We start from the raw sequence: 14246 nt of genomic DNA, 5'->3' as shown, positions 1-14246 counted from the left end.
ACTAAGACACTTAAATGTCAACCCTCTTCTTCTCCAGGGGCTGTTGCTAGTGGATGCCAACTGCAATGTCTGAGAACAGTCCACAAGACCACCCTGACCTCTAACACTAATATCAAGTTTGCAGGGTTCCAAGACTATCCTTACGTCCAATAATTTGTTAGGAAGACTCACAGAACACACCAAAAGCTTTTACACTCAGGTTATGTTTTTACACTTACAGGTCCAGATTAAGGTCACTCAAGGGAGAAAAGACATAGGGAAGAATCCAACAGAATTCCAAACACAGAGCTTCCAGTTCTCTTCTCCCCGAGGAGTCAGGACATTGTTATTCTCCAGGCATCAATGTGTGACAATAAGCATATCATATTGCCAACCAGGGAAGCTCACCTGAGCCTTGGTGTCCACTCTTTATTGGGGTTCTATCACATAGACATGGTTGACTGCTCATGTGGCTGAATTCAGTTTCCAGCCCCTCAGGAGATCAAGCTGATATTTTATGACCCAAAGCCTCCATCCAAAAATCACATTGTTACTATATGGCTGGCCCAAGGCCCCCAGGCAAATGAAGACCCTGCAATCAAGCATAACATTCCAAGGGCTTGGAGATTACCTCCCAGAAGCTGAGGGCAAGGGCCAGACCTCTCTTTGGGCAAAGTTAAATTCTTTACTACAAAGATATGGATGTACCTGTGAGCTGAAGAACATTATGAGAACATAAAGATTGTTTTGAATGACTCATCTTGTCAAGTAGGGTGTCTAAAGAGGAGGACCCTAAATTCCAGGCTAAGGAGCTGAGACCAGCCAGGAATGGGAGGGAAGAGGATGATGAGTAGGAATGAGTAGGGAAGGGCTCACCTCAAAGCTCTTCCTGAATGGAACTAGAGACTCTGAAGTTCTTTGGGCTTCAATTAGCAAATCCAACTGCCCTCCCAGAATCTGACAAGTGTGGTCTTCAGGTCCAAGGTCGGGCCTGCCTGTGAGGAAGGAATCTCTGAAGCAGAGTTGAGCCTATATGACATCCCTGTGCTGCGTCAGAAGTGATGGGGTAGCTGATGGACCCAGTCTGAAGCTCAGCCAAATGGATGTCTTAGGAAGAAATTCAGCACCCAAGAACCAGAGAGTCGTGTTTTATACCACTGTGCATTCAATGGAATCTTTATTGGTTCCATTTCCCATGAGGAAAATGGGGCTGATGATTCTCCCACAAAAGTGTTCATGAAAATAAGCCAAAAGCCCTCATGTCCCATCATCCTATGGAGATGAATGAAGCTATGTTAACTTCTATTTGAAGAAATAATGGCTGGAAATTTCCCAAATTTGATCATTTATTTACATAACCAAGAAATTCAACTCCAAATGGAATAAACTCAAAGAAATACCCAGACACCTCATAATCAAATGATCAAGTCAGACCATGAGAGAATCTTGAAAACAGCAAGAAAGAAGCAATTCATCTTTTATAAGTATTCCTCAACAAGATTAACAGCTGATTTGTCACCAAAAACCATGGAGGCCAGAAGACAGTGACATGGCATCTTCAAGTGCTGGGCGGGGGGGGGGGGGGGCGTTGCGGTGGGAAGGTAATGTCATCCAAGAATTCTATTTCCAGTAAAACTCTCTTCAAAATTAAAAAAAAAAAAAAAAAAATGAAGACATTCTGAGATAAGCAAAAGCTAAGATTATTCATCACTAGCAGACCTGCCCTCCAAGAAATGCTAAAGGGAGTCCTTCAGGCTGAATAGAAAGGGCACTAAGCAGTAACTTAAATCCACACAAAAAAATAAAGAACACTGGTAAAAGTATCAACATAGACAAATATAACACAATATTAATGATGTATTTTTTGTTTTTACCTCCACATTTTTCCTAATCTAATTTAAAAGACAACCACAAATGCTGCTAGGGCATGGGATATCTACATGAAAAAGAATTAATTTGAACCTCTATTTCACATTATATATAAAAATTAATTCAGAATGGATCGAAGACCTAAATGTGAGAGCTCAAACTATAAAACTCTTAGCAGGAAACTTAGTTGCAAATCTTCATGACCTTGGACTAGACAATGATTTCTTAAATATGCCACCAAAAGCATAAGCTACAAAGGAAAAAGAGATAAATTGGACTTCATCAAAATTTAAAACTTGTGTGCATCAGATAGTGTCAAAAAAGTGAAAAGACAACCCACAGAATGAGAAAAAATATTTGCCAAACTTATACCTGACAAGAGTCTAGTATTCAGAATATATAAAGAACTCTTACAACTCAACGACAACCACAAAAACCCACAAACAATCCAATTTAAAAATGGGCAAAGGATTTAAATATACATTCTCCAAAGAAGATAGTCAAATAGCCACCAACCACATGAAAAGATGTCCAACATCATTAGTCAATGGGGAAATGCAAATCAAAACCACAATGGGATAGCTTTTCACACTTGCTAAGATGGCTATAATTGAAAAACAGAAAATAAGAAATGTCAATGAGGATGCAGAGGAATGTAAACCCTCACACACAGTCGTTAGGAATATAAAATAGTGTGGCTACTGTGGAAACAATGAACAACTTCTCAAAAATTTACACATAGGGGCGCCTGGGTGGCTCAGTCGGTTAAGCGTCCGACTTCGGCTCAGGTCACGATCTCATGGTCCGTGAGTTCGAGCCCCGTGTCGGGCTCTGGGCTGATGGCTCGGAGCCTGGAGCCTGCTTCTGATTCTGTGTCTCCCTCTCTCCCTGCCCCTCCCCATTCATGCCCTCTCTCTGTCTCAAAAATAAATAAAAACGTTAAAAAAAAATTTAAAAAAAAAATTTACACATAAAGTTACCATATGACCCAGCAATTCCATTTGCAGGTATATACCCATAAGAATTAAAAACATACATTCACCCAAAAACCTGTACACAATCTTTTATAGCAACATTGTTCTTAATAGCCAAAAGGTGAAAGCAACCCAAATGTCCATCAATTGACGAATGGATAAATTCATCAATTTATGAATTGGTACATTCATACAATGGAATATTATTCAACCATTAGAAGAATGGAGTACTAATACATGCTATTACATGGATGAGCCTTGAAAGCATTATGCTAAGTGAAAGTAGCCAGACACAGAAGGCCACATATTATCATGTGACTGCATTTCTTTAATGTTTATTCATTTATTTTGAGAGACAGCACACATGCACACATGCCAGCTGAGAGAGAAAGAGAGAGAGAGAGAGAGAGAGAGAGAGAGAGAGAATCCCAGCAGGCCCCATGCTATCAACTGTTAGCACAGAGCCCAATGCAGGGGCTCGATCTCATGAATCATGAGATCACGAGCTGATATCAGGAGTCAGATGCTTAACCTACTGAGCCACTCAGGCATTGCATTTCTATGAAATGTCCGGAATAGGTCAATCCAAGGGACAGAAAGTGAATTAGTGGTTGCCAGGGGTTGATGGGAAGAGTTAATGGGGAATCACTGATTAATGGGAATGAAGTTTCTTTCTGGGGCAATGAAAACATTCTAGAATAATATAATACTGATGATTGCCCAATATTATAGATATACTAAAAACCACTGAATTGTACCTTTAAAATGGTGAAAATGGCAAATTTTATATTATGTTAATTTTACCTTGATTTTTATATTTAAAAAAACAATTCACTGCACAGCTTTGGAAAGACTTTCCAAGTGAGGGTCAATCCCAAAGCCTGAGTTCAGTTGCCTTTAAGGGAAATCTGTCTCCGTCCTCCCAACACCAAGAAGTTCAATCTTCCCCTGTGTTTCTTTTTCCCCCAAATCCCCAAGGCGCCCACGGGTGCTGACACTGCTCTGTGAGCCAGCCTTCCTGTCAATCCTCTGCTCTGCTGGGAGAGCCAAAGAGCAAACGTGCCACTTGAAACCAGACCCAATGATTCCTCGTTTCCAGAGAGCCCCATCTGCTGGCCTTGGCTTTCTTCGCTGCATAATGTGCACTGACTGAGTGCCCAGAAAATACCATGCTGTGGATATGTAAAAGACTGTTCATAAATGCAAAGTTTTTATCCAAAACTAGCTAAATATTAACCTATCCCCCATGAGACACAACTGTACCCCGCACTGAGCCACTGAAGTCATGGGCCCTAGAGATGAGCTGATCCAATACCACCCTGCTCCCTGGTGAGGACACTGAAGTGCAAAGTGGGGCAGCACGGGGCCCAGGCCCCAGAGTCAGCTGGTTTCTCCAGCCATGCTGAGTGATGACCCCAGTCTCCATGCACATCAGGGAACCTCGCTCCCAGTAGAGCAGGTCAAGACCGAAGCAGCCATATCGGTGGCCCTTCCAGAGATTCCTCTCTTCTGAGCTTCAGTTACCTCTGTATCCTCTATGGCACTTATCACCTTCTCTCTCATTTTCCAATTGTTTACTTGCTTTTCTATCTCCCCCTCTGACCAGGTGAGCCCCGAGAAGGTCAGAAAAAGTCTCATTTTTTTCTATACGTTTTACCGTTGAGCCTAGCAAGAACGGTCAGGAAATGTTTTCCGGAGGGATGAGAAAATGAGGGAGCGAGTGAGTAAGTGAGTGAATAAATGAACGAGCAAATAAATAAATAGATTAGAGATAAGCTAATAAATGAGTAAAAGTCTGAACAAGAGAGTGTGTGAATGAACAAACTCCCGCTCTAAGCTCTGAATCCAGAGGTCAGTCTAAGGGCCGAGGGATTGGTCCCCATGATCAGGCTGGGATTTCACAAGAGGGTCCCCTGGGCTGGTGGCGTGTGACTTGGAAAGAGCTTGTAGCACTACACAGAACTGGAGAAGAGTCCAGGAGAAGCTGGGAGTCGAATGAGTCCCTGGGCAGAGCCCCCAAGGATGCTGCCAGAAACAGTTTAGAAGAGGCTCGGCTAGTCATTCTGATGACTGATTAAACCCTGGGATCTCATCAGAGGCTCACTGCGTTGTCCCTGGTCTAGGCAGGATGGTTGCCCTTCCCACTCTGCCCGTCCGTGAGCTCAGAAGGGCCCATGCCCAATGGGAAGTGTAAACAAGGTTCTCACTAGGTCCTTGCACACAGCACAGACCTTTCTTGCCTCCTATCAGTGGTCCTGATCACTGCTTCTCATAGCCTCCAGATGGCCCCACCCCTCTTCTCTTTCATACCTGACCCCAGCTACACAGAACCCCTAACCTGACCTGATTGAGAGAACAAGTCCTCAACCTTCTGACTGCCCAGCCCCCTGTCTATCCATTCCAGCCCCAGCCTAACCCTTCTGCACAGCTCTGGCTTGTGCTTTGGACCTTCCCAGAAGGAGCATAAGAAAGAACAGGTAAGAAAGATGCTAAAGCTATCCTATCTCTTCCACTTGATCAGAGCGTGGTTGCAGCTACGAAGCTGGCCTATGTGCTGTATGTGAGGGGTGACAGGAGGAGGCAGGGGTTTCAGATGGGGTCTGACTCTGGGCAAGCTCTCTAGTCCTCAACCTACTATTGTAGGGGCCGCTTCCCAGGTCATTCCATTTTTGTTCTCCTCACTTGGAAGAACCAGTTTTTCTTGACCTAAACGTGTCTTTAGAAATGCAGGTCCGGGCACACTGCTCAGATACAGTCTCTCTGAGCTGTGGTCACAAGGAACCTTTCAGGAATCCATGGGCCTCACAGACTCGGGCAACCAGGCCCCAGGCGAGGCTTCCAGGTGAGGCGGAATACAGCAGCCCAGGGACCAGCACTGCGCTTTGGACACCCTGCACAGTATTAGAGCCTGTTATTTCCAGGAAAAATCCTTTCAAAAACACCCTAGGACACAACCAGTAGGAACAAGATCCAGCCCCAATTTCTTAAGGCTCTGTGGACCTATAGCCCCATGATAGGGGAAGGGGATGTGATTGGCAATTCCGAGATCTAGAGGAGGTCCTGGCCTTTCTCTGGGCCTGGATGCCCCCATCTGTCCAAAGCAGGTACAGATGGCACCAGGACTTTATGCTTCAGCAAAGCAGGGCAAAGAAGCAGTTCCTGCCCTACCTACTATTGAACATGGTGTTTCCCACAGGACCTGTGAGTGCAAGCCTGACCCAGGAGAGGGACCCCAGGGCCTGAGAGTAATTGAGGTGCTTACTCTGCCCACCACCACCAGAAGGCAGAATTCAGGCAAAGGCTTGGAGGGTGGACACCAGGGTCTGGATTGCCAGCTGCCGCCCTCTAGTGGTCCGGGGGGAGAGAAGGAGAGACCGGGACAGAGGGAGGAGGAGAGAAGGGGAGAGGAAAGCCTCAAAAGATGGGCAGAGGGAGATAGAGAAGGGAAGGCATGGAAGATGGGGTGAGCTGAAGGGGAGAATGACCCCAGGGGAGCATCCTGCCTTCTGGGCTCCCCAAGCAGTCCATATTGCCCCCCCTGGTTTGTACATCAGCATGGAGAGCTCTATCCCAGTGAGTGTGACCAGGGCTCTCACTCAACCCCAAGACCTCGGAGTTGGGAATTCCTGAACTCACTGGTTTTTGCTGATCTTATCCAGATGACTCCTCCTGTGAGGCCCCCCTGAGCACCAGCTGCCAGATGGTGATCTCAGGTTTCATCTCTCCCTGACTTGGAATGCCCCACTGATTCTTCTGTTTTCCACTCCACTTTTCTGGTTTTGCTGAATCTGTATTTCTCCCTTGACCTTCCTCCAGAGCTGTGGACCCTATACACCTATACACCCCTCCTGCCTATCCCTTAAACACTGAAAACCCAACATGTCCAAAATGGGACTCATCACCTCCCCCAGACCTGTTGTTCTTCTGAGCCCTACCACATTTCCTTGACGTGGTAGACCTGGTTGATGGCCCGCCCAGATCCCCCTCGGGAGTGATGGGATTAGTTCCCCAACTGCCAGGAGTGCTGGTGCCAGAAAGCCCTCAGCTGTCAGTCTCCAGAGATTTCTTCTGCAGTCTGCAGGGAGCCACCCCACATAAGGCCACTCTTTTCCCAGGGAGGTCCTCATCCAAAGACGGAACAGCGTGAGGACATAAAGCCCAGCCCCGTTGCCTAAATCGGCACAGCTCTGCAGGATCATCCATGCAGGGTCAGATGGACTCTCTGCTGAGGCTGCATCCAGGCTCAGCCTTGCCCTCTTCCAGATCCTTCTCATCTTCCCTCCCTCAGGCATTGATCCCATAAGAACCTCCTAGTCAGCCTCTGGAATGAATCTGTACCTCGGAGACTTCCGCCTGGGGAACCCAGGCTGCAACACCTGCTCACGAGGACTCCAGCTCTGAGCTGTGGCTGACATCCATCCCCTTCCCCTGACCCACAACCCAGAATACCCGGCCAGTCCTCCCCTGCTGTGCCTCTCAGACCCATCCATATCCCTCACACCTACTGCTGCCACCCCAGGTCCTCTGCAGAGCCACTCTCCTTCTCAAATCCTTTCAGCACTAGGAGCCAGATGCATCTCTGGAGCACCAGTCTCCTCTCCAAAGCTGCATTTGAACTCAAGCCCGAAAGCCTCACTCAGGCCCCCTCACCTGAGCCAGAGGCCCCGCTGCCTTTCCCTCTCTGGGCTCCACACTTGCTCCCTGGGTGGCCCGGTCAGGCCCCTCCAGATTCCCGGAGCAACGTGGGCCAAGTTTCTGTGTTATTGTCTCCCCTCTGAGGCTGGATTGTCTCCCCTCTGACGCTGCACTCATGAGGCCACTCCCTGGGCTGTGACAATTAACAGTCATGAGTAGCGCCAGGATGAATGAATCCCAGGCAGAGATGGGGCTCCTGCAGCAGAGTCGCCAAACAAAAGCAGTAACTCAGGGTCACCCAGCCTCTTCTGTCCCTCTAACAGCCCCCAGGGCCCCAGGGAGCGCCCATGATGTGCCTGGGAGGCCCAGTGACAAGTGAGGATAAGACTGGCCCTCTCTGCCAAGTGGTTATCTTTCCACCCGGTCCCTGCCTCACCATCTAGACTTTTCTCTGTCTTTTACCAATGATTCAGTGACATTGACTAGGTGACATATTAATCCATTTAGCCCTTATGTGAAAGCAGGCCCATGGGTGCCATTTACTCTCAGATTCAGAGGTTTTTCTTTCTTTTCATGTATTTTAGGTTTTCTTAGTTTCTAGCTTTTGGAAGTTTTAAAAACTTTGCTTTTAGTTTTGCTCCTTACGCTGTATTTTTAAAAGAACATGTGTTTGTTTGCTCTTTGCTCTGTACATTTTAAAATAGCATTTAGGCAAAAGTGTAAAACTCTGCCCTCTAAAAAAAATATGAATGGGGCACCTGGGGGGCTCAGTCATCAAGCGTCCAATTCTTGGTTTTGGCTCAGATCACAATCTCGCAGGTTCAGGAGTTCGAGCCTTGTGTCAGGCTCTGAGCTGACAGTGTGAAACCTGCTTGGAATTCTCTCTCTCTGCCTCTTACTCTGCTCCTACTCTGCTCATGCGCTCACTCTCTTGCTGTCTCTCTCTCAAAATAAAGAAATAAACTTTAAAAAAATAAAATAAGAAATTAATGACTATATGTTTTCACCTTCATAAATTACAGAAAATCTTGTTTTTAAATGAAAAAGATGTCTATATACAGATCCAAACTTTACTTTCAAAAGAATGCTTCATTTTGAAGTGATTTTCAAAGAGTTGTATGCTTCCCCCATTATTCATTTAATTCTTAGTGTTGCTCCTAAATATTTTACATTTATTCCCAAGGATCCTGGTGCCATGTTAAAATTAGGGATTAGAGTGATTTGCTTAAGAAACCTGGCTGCATTCTTTCATCCTTCACTTAGGAAAGGCATCCAAATAGAGGTCCTTTATATCAGTGAGCAACCAGACCAACATTTGGTGTGATCCTATTTGTTTCCGCCCGGGGAACCCAGGCTGCAACACACATGTACCTAACGCACACACAAACATATATACTTGTTTATGCTTGGAAATTTTCTGGAAGGATACAGAAGAAAATGGTAACTACTATTGCATCTGAAGCATGAGATTGGGAAGTGCATAGATGCTTCTGTGGCTGCTGACCATCTACTAGCAAGCATAGTCAAGGAGATATTTGGTTTCTATGTGGATACAGAATCAAATCTCAGTGACTGGTGCCAGCTTTGTGGTTGCAAAGATGCAGAGCATGGGGCATCCAGGTTTTTTTTTTTTACGTGAATCACAGTTGAGTGGTCTATCCTCAAGCCAGCAGCTAGAATATTGATTTCCTTGGCAGGCCAGCTGTGTAGTGTTGTTATAGGGGAAACATTCCTGGGAGTTCAGCCTCCAGGCTGCCTCTCCTGCCCTTCCAACAATTTTGTAAATCACTCAACTCCCTGTATTAAGTCTGTTTCCACACCAGTTGTCTGGAGTCATTTCCGCTATCTGCAACCATGCATTGAAGTGACACAGAGAGAAAAATTACAAATTGCAGAGGAGCTCTTCATATAATATTTCCAGCACCACCACCCCCTTGTTTATTTCACCACCTGGGGAGGAACACAATGTCCCGACACAGATCTTGTCTCTGCACAGCAATACGGACCCCTTCCTTGTCCTGGTTTCTCTGCCTCTTCAACAAACTATTTTTATTCCTGTCTTAGGACTATTTGATTGCAAGTGACAAAAACTGTTCATTCAACCTCTTCAGGAAAAATATATATATATATATATTTATATATGTAAATTATATATAATATGTAAGTTTACATATATAATGTATAAATTAAATATATAAATTATATAAATTATATATTATATAATTATATAATATATATAATTATATATAATAATATATAATATAATTATATGTTATTAATATATATTATATTATTATTATATATTTTATATATATATATATATATATATATATATATATATATATATAATATTAGACACAACCAAAAAATAAGAAGGGCTGGGATGAATTTGTCTTTTCTCCTCTCTCTCTCCCTGTGTCTCTTTCATGCAAATCTCTGTATGTTAGCTTTTCCCTCTTAGACTGGGTGCCCCCACAATTGTGTGATTATGGCTGCTGGCAGCTCTTGGCTCATCCCATCACAATTTGTGAGAGAAAAGAGAGGGACTTTCCTCTCCTAACTTCAGTTTGAAAAAACCCTGGGGAATAATTCTGACTAAATTGGTTTGGTTCCTGGGTTTGTCCTTTAGATAAATCACTATGTCAAGAGAACGGCCTAGCTGGATTTGAGCAGGGACTATTACTAGAAAAGACTAAAGGATGCTTTTTTTTAAGAAGTTTTTAAGAACCACTGCAAAGTGAACCATTGACTTCTAAACACATATACAACCCTGTGTGTGTGTGCGTGTGTGTGTGTGCGTATAAATAATGGTTATGCTTAAAAACCATGACTCTCAAATTTAAAAAAAGTTCACTCTGATGGATTCTTTCAAAAACAGCTGCAGTAATTCCTCCCTGTGTAGCCATGTTCTCAAATGGTCCTAGTGACACACTGGTAAACGCTTTTCTGAAAAGCGGGGGGTGGGGGGAGTGCTGGCTTGTAGCACTTGTCAATTTCTATGGTATAAATATTCCCATGATGGGGCCAATTTCAAGCTAGGAGCAGTTTTTAACAGCTGGCTTGCAAAATTCCTGGAAATTTAACAGCTGACTCTCAAGCTCTTATACCGCTGTGCCCTCCCATAGTAGTCCAGAGTGTGGCCGCATGTCCCTTCATGAGACAATAGCAAACTTGGAGTAAGCAGAGCCTTTAAAAGTGCTTGCATATCGAAGCTTACCCTCTCTCACTCCACCTGGGACTGACATCAACCAGGTGAATGCGCTGCATGGGGAGAGACACATAACCAAATGCCTTGTTTGCCGTGCCAGCAGCTAGAAATGAGAGAGGGACCACTGACTGAAGCGTTCCCAAACTGGAGGAAGGCCACAGAAATTTGAGTGAGCCCAGCCAAGAGCAGAGGAGCTGTCCTGGGGATCCAGCACAAATTGCTGACCTGCAGAATCATTGACCAATAAATGATTACTACGATCAGCCACTGCATGGTAAGGTGATTTGTTACCAGGCCAAAGCCACCTGATACACTTATCCTATTCCCCAAAGGGAAGCAACCGGGACTATATGCAGTCACTACATTCCACTGAGTTCAGGATCTCTTAGTGATCTCTGTTCTTTTCTGAAAGTTTAAGCTGTGGTTCATCATCACACAGCAACCTGTACAGTGAGAAATTTGATCACCTCCAAAACAATACTGGAGAAAAAACAAGATGTAAAGTCCCTTTCAGATAGGAGAAAAAGAAAAAGAAGATATCTGTATAACAACATTGTCATTCATTTTGGCTGCCCAGCATTTGAATTCCTTTTTATGTACAAGGAGTCCCTCCCTTTATGAAGCAGAGTTTGTATCCCACCATAGAAGCTACAGAATGTTCCTCATGGAACATTCCAGCATGGGTATGGGCACCCAGACATGGTTCCGCCAATCAGAAGCATTTACATTTTGAGTCAGAAACTTTGAAGCAGAAAACCCATATGGTTAGTAAGTGGTGACAGTGGTGGCAGTTCTAGAGACAGTGACCAAAGACAGCATCAGTGGTGTAAGCAGCACAAGCCTCAGGATTTCTCCCTGAGGAGAATATCTGGAATATTGTTTCTGATTTAATATCCTTCAGGCTTTGTTTTTTAGTCCTTCCCCGTCCCCGACACACATAGCACTTTTACCCCCAGTTCCACAGAGCGAGCAAGCCACAGAGAAGCTCTGAGATCCAACTCCTGGGGTTTAAACCTGGGCTTTGTCATCCGTGAGTTATGGGACTTGGGTAAGTCCCTTACCTTCTCTGTGCCATTTCCCTATCCAAAATGTGTAGTTAATCATAGTACCAATCTCAGAGGTACTATTATGTTGTTATAAAGGTTGTGAAAACGATTACGTGAATGTCATACTCAAAGAATTGCAAAGAATGCTTGGCAAAGTATAAAGGTTTAATAAATGTTAGCTATTGTTATTGTTATTTAATATCATATTAATAAATTCCTTTTTCTGCGTAAATCAGTTCCTGTTGCTTGCAGCTAAGATCCCTGCCAGATATACTTAGTCACCAATCCAGAGTTTATGCCATATCTTGCTGAATAGGGACTATAACATACATGGAATTATTACATTTCAAATGAGCCACTGGTTACTTAAGAGTCCGTTGACCATGGGGATCCACTTTGTACAGGTCATCCATGGCCATTGTTGGGGTCTATACCACCTTAACAACAAGTTTGCTTTTGGTACAGGTGAGGGAACATGGCGAATGCTCTGATAGTCTGGGCAACATTCTGGAGCCACAAGAAGCCAGAGAGGATGTCTTGAGACACTTTGTCTAAAGATGCCATACCATCATGTCCACATTTCTTTAAAGGTCTTATTTATTTATTTATTTATTTATTTATTTTTAATTTTTTGTATTTTTTAAGTAATCTCTACACCCAACATAGGGCTTGAACCTACCAGCTTGAGATCGAGTTGCACACTCTACCGACTGAGCCAGCCAGGCGCCCCTCCACACTTCCATGCTGGATCATGCTACCTTGCATGATAGCAAGGTTCTGCCTTGCATAATGGGGAAATTCTAGTACCTGACATGTTTCCCTCGGTCTTTCCCTTGGAAGATCCCCAAACCTATCTGGAGGCTCTCTTGACTCTACATGACTCTTGTTCTCACACATGTACACCTCTCACCACATGAATGTTACTATGGGCTTTCCAAGGAGCAGACACCAAGACAATATTAACTGTGCAAAGAATGTATTAGGAGAAACCCTAGGGAAGGAAAATGGGGAAGGAGTCAAGAAAACCTGGAAGATACATCAGCCCATGCTGCAGGTCTGGCCTTGAGTGGAGGAGAAAGGCAAGGATAGAAGGAAAGTTGTGTGGAAGCAGCTTTGAGGTGCAGCTAGAAGGCAAGTGGACCAAGGATGTTGAGGAGTCCCTGAGCCAAGGTCACCTTCAAAGGAGTTGCACATCTCCTAGGAATGGACCTGCCTTGGTATCCCTGCCACACTCAGTAACTGGCTGGGAACAGCTGGGAGCGTCACAGGCTTAGCAGAAATGCAGAGATGGGTTTCTGTGAGGAAAAAACAAATGTCCTTACCTTATGTCATTAGAAATCTAAATGATTTTTTTGCATGAGAGATCATGTGAAAAACAAAATGATCGAAAATGTGAAGAAAATAGGAACGAACCAAGAGACAAAAAAGTACTCATGTAGAAATAAAAAGTCTAAATGCCAGAAGGAAAAGGAGAAAGGGGTACCTTCTGGGAGAGAAGAAAGAGTGGGAAAGAGTGGAACTGGAATCCATAATATTTTGGCTTTTTAAACAATTAAATACAAATAAAGAAAAAATATGCCAATGAAGATAATTCAAAAAAAAAGAGTAAGAGAACACTATATACTACTTTTTGTACAAATCTGAAACTTAGGAAAAAATGGAGGACTTCTTTGCTACTATAACTTAAATAAATTAAATCAGAAGCTAAAAATCTTACAAGAAAAGGAGGGAAAAAAACCCCAACAGATCCAAGTGGCTTTATAGGAACATTCTGCCAAATGTCAAAGAAGAGATCATTTTTTTATGTTGGTTTTTTTTTAATGTTTATTTGTTTTTGAGACAGAGAGAGTCAGAGACAGACTAGGAGCGGGGGAAGGGCAGAGAGCAAGGGAGACACAGAATCCCTTTGAAGCAGGCTCCAGGCTCTGAGAGGTCAGCACAGAGCCTGACGCGTGACTCAAACCCACGAACCATGAGATCATGACCTGAGCTAAGGTCGGATGCTTAACAGACAGAGGTACCCAGGCTCCCCAAGAGATAATTCCAATATAGTGCAAATTTCTCAAAAAAAAAAAAGGGGGGGGGGAACATTGCCCCAATTGTTTTATGAGCTTAGGATATTCTTACTACCAGCAGACAATAGAACAACAAAGAAAAAGTTTACAAACATGGATGCAGAATTCTGAACATAGTACTAGAAAATTGAGTCTAACATTGTATTTCTTTATTCTTTCATGGCAAAATTAGCTTATCTCACCCATGCTTATTTCTAAATTTCAGAAAATCTCTTAATATAAATTATTTTTCATGTTAACAAATTAAGGGAGAAAAACATATTATCTCAACAGCTACAGAAAAAAAATATTTGCTACACTGTAATACTAACACGAGAAAAATTGAAAGTAACTGAAGAGATCTGCTTTAGTCTCGTAATGTAAGCCTACAAAAACACCACAGTAGACAATGTACTTAATAACTAAATTAATGTACTTAATAACTAAATTCTTTCGAAGTCAGGAAGGAGACAACAATGAC

Source organism: Panthera onca, chromosome A3 (assembly GCF_046562875.1).
Source record: "Panthera onca isolate mPanOnc1 chromosome A3, mPanOnc1 haplotype 2, whole genome shotgun sequence".
Lineage (NCBI taxonomy): Eukaryota > Metazoa > Chordata > Mammalia > Carnivora > Felidae > Panthera > Panthera onca.
Note: the sequence above shows the minus strand (reverse complement) of the source record.